This window comes from Colobus angolensis, unplaced genomic scaffold, assembly GCF_000951035.1.
Source record: "Colobus angolensis palliatus isolate OR3802 unplaced genomic scaffold, Cang.pa_1.0 Scaffold51, whole genome shotgun sequence".
NCBI classification, from domain to species: Eukaryota; Metazoa; Chordata; class Mammalia; order Primates; family Cercopithecidae; genus Colobus; species Colobus angolensis.
The window spans coordinates 3,685,748-3,686,551 of NW_012118599.1; positions in this window are offsets into that span (position 1 = coordinate 3,685,748).

Here is an 804-nt window from a genome sequence, read left to right on the forward strand (position 1 = left end):
TTGTGATTTTTGCACATTGATTTTTTATCCTGAGACTGCTGAAGTTGCTTATCAGCTTAAGGAGATTTGGGGCTAAGACGATGGGGTTTTCTAAATACACAATCATGTCATCTGCAAACAGGGACAATTTGACTTCCTCTTTTCCTAATTGAATACCTTTTATTTCTTTCTCTTGCCTGATTGTTGTGGCCAGAACTTCCAACACTATGTTGAATAGGAGTGGTGAGAGAGGGCATCCCTGTCTTGTGCCAGTTTTCAAAGGGAATGCTTCCCTTTTTGCCCGTTCAGTATGATACTGGCTGTGGGTTTGTCATAAATAGCTCTTATTATTTTGAGATACATTCCATCAATACCTAGTTTATTGAGAGTTTTTTGCATGAAGGACTGTTGAATTTTGTCGATCAAAGGCCTTTTATGCATCTATTGAGATAATCATGTGGTTTTTGTCATTGGTTCTGTTTATGTGATGGATTATGTTTATTGATTTGCATATGTTGAGGCAGCCTTGCATCCCAGGGATGAAGTCAACTTGATTTTGGTGGATAAGCTTTATGATGTGCTACTGGATTTGGTTTTCCAGGATTTTATTGAGGATTTTTGCATCAATGTTCATCAGGGATATTGGTCTAAAATTCTCTTTTTTTATTGTGTCTCTGCCATTGGTATCAGGATGATGTTGGCCTCATAAAATGAGTTAGGGAGGATTCTGTTTTTCTATTGATTGGAATAGTTTCAGAAGGAATGGTACCAGCTCCTCCTTGTACCTCTGGTAGAATTCGGCTGTGAATCTGTCTGGTCCTGGAC